Source organism: Mus pahari, chromosome 12, assembly GCF_900095145.1.
Source record: "Mus pahari chromosome 12, PAHARI_EIJ_v1.1, whole genome shotgun sequence".
Lineage (NCBI taxonomy): Eukaryota > Metazoa > Chordata > Mammalia > Rodentia > Muridae > Mus > Mus pahari.
The window spans coordinates 1,005,810-1,008,522 of NC_034601.1; positions in this window are offsets into that span (position 1 = coordinate 1,005,810).

Genomic DNA, 2,713 nt, shown 5'->3' on the forward strand with positions numbered 1-2,713 from the left:
AGCCCCACACCCCCCTGAGACATCTCTCTAGCCCCACACCCCCCTGAGACATCTCTCTAGCCCCACACCCCACACCCCACACACCCCCCTCTTTTTCCATAATGATTTCACTACGGTTGTTCACAGGAGCTTGGGATAAGGGGAGAGATCATGTATGGGAGTGTGGGCATCCACTTATAAATTTATTTTGTGTATGTCTCTTGTCATCTCTGTCACCCTATGATATTATGCTTCTGTGCCTCTGAGACAAAGGGAATCCACATCTTACTGGGGTGTCAGGCAGGTGCTGAGCAATTGTAGAACACTGCAAACACTGCAAAAATCACTCCTTGATGTTGATGCTAAGTCCTTCAGTTCCTATTATAAACACTCCTTCGGTTTCATTTTCTTGCAGATAAACAGAACCTTTCGGGAACTGAGACAATCCAGTTCCCTAATTAGCTGCTGTTGGACTTTGTCTTGTTGACTTAAGTAAAAGAATTGTCAGTCAAATAGCCAGCACCAGCCACCTGGAGAAAACTGGTGACTGTAACGAAGGCTTTGGCTGCTGAGGGCACCGCTTCTCCAGCAAGGGCTGTCTGAAAGTCTGCTATACTAACTTATTGCTTGACAGGAGCCCCAGTGAACTAAATCATCTTGCAACTTCTCCATTGCGAAGAGGGGGGACAGGGGGGACAGGGTTTCCTGTGGCCTAGCAAAGAGATGAGTGTGATTGGTCTTAAAAGGCAAGGCTCTGATTGGTCCAAGCACAAGTCTCAGTATCTCTCATTGGTGCTTAAGAGGCACGACTGTGATCGTCCGAAACAAATAGCTGAGGTTTGTCCCGAGCAAATGGCTATGACTGGTTTCTGTTCCAAACCCCCTTGTCAGGCTGTGTAGGGTCAACTCGTGGGTTTGCCACGAGACTTCTCTCAGCTGGTATAGCTACCATAGTTCTACCGGCAGCTTCTTAACTGGATGAATTTTGGTTTTGTGGTACTTCTGTTCTTCCCTCTTTTCAATAGAGTTAGCCAAGAGTTAAGATGGAGGAAGCAGCAGAGACAGAAGTGGAAATGGCGGGTTGTTGGAGAACCCTGCTCTTAAGGTTACAGTCTGCCATATCTGATTAGCTCTCTGAGCTCCCTGCAAAATGGAGGACTTCCTCCCTCAGAGGAGCTTCCGGTTCCGTGACTAACCTTACTTATGTCTCTGGGCATAGATGCCTGACTTTATCTGGGGTGTGACCCTGAGCAGAGCTCTCTGCAAACTCTGGATGCCTCAGTCCATGCGTTCCACTCTAGCCTCCCACCTGAATGATAACTGGGTGCTGTGTTATAACCAATCCACCATTCCCGCCTATATCGTAAGTAGGTAATGTGTTTAGGACCAATCAGCCCTACCCACCCATACCTTAGAAGCCTTATATACCGACTCCTGGAACAGTAAAGTAGAGGTGTCCCTGCAAGTCTGTCATCCTCACAGCCCTCTGAACCCTGCTTTCTGCTCTTGCTTTCTCTGTCTTCATGAGCTGGTGGCCAGCGATCTCTGAGGAGAAGAGAGACCTACAGTGGGTGATTCAAGAGGCAGCTGTGTGGTTGGTAGAACCACCAGGTCAAGGCAGACAACTATTTGACATCAGAAAAGGATGTTGAACAGCTGAAGAACAGTCATCGAAGGAAGGACTGGATGCAGAGAGACAAAGAGCTGAGTCTGAGGGAACAGAGAAGAGAGACTGCAAGGCCCTGGGCACAGAACTGCCAAGTCTTCAGGGTCTTAGGGTCTGAGACTCTGAACCAACACTATAATCAACCTTGCCTCTTAGCACTGATCTCCATCCTTCTGTGAGGCCACAAGGAAAAGAGCTTCTCTTTTAGCCTAGGTGGACATCTTTGTAAGGTCATCTTGAATTCACTGAGACTCTTGAAATCAAAAGGTCCAATACAAGCTGTTTGAACCAGCCTTTGGGAGCCCAGATGATCATCTGTGACCATCAGTTAGCTTTCTTGAGGTGTCTGTGGGGTGTTCCAGATGTCTGGTGCTGGCACAGGAGCAGCCATTTGGATGACAGCCCTTTCCTTAAAGGCAGGTAGGCAGTGAGAAAGAGTCTAGGGCAGCCGTCAAATGAAGAGTCACACTGGACCGCCCTGAACGTCTTTGCTTACTTTTAGAACCACAAACATTAGAAGGAGTGCTTGCCTTTAGCTAAGTGTTAGTGCTAAAATCACTAACAGTGAGTTTAACAGATGTTGGCTTTACCAGATCCCAACACCTGTCTAGTGCCCCTGTCTAGATGGGTCTCTTTAATCTGTCTTGCTTCCAACTGGCACCCATCAAGTGCCCTAATGATCACCCCCACCCCCAGGAGAACACCCGACTGGCTCTACTTTGTTCAAAAGCCCTACTGAGCTGGGCGCACGCCTTTAATCCCAGCACTTGGCAGAGGCAGGCAGATTTCTGAGTTCGAGGCCAGCCTGGTCTGCAGAGTTTCATGACAGCCAGAGCTACACATTGAGATCCTGACTAGAAAAACAAAACAAAATGAAGCCATAGGGACTGGAGGACCTTAAATCGTTATGATATTAGGATATCCATTGATGCCAGGACAGATCTAGCAATGAATAAATTAGGTAAGAAAAGAGGTGGTACTCTGGTTTTTGGAAATGTTCACCATGAAAAGCTCTGATAACAGCACAGCAGTACAGTTTTGTTTTTTTTTTTTTGTTTTTTTTTTTTT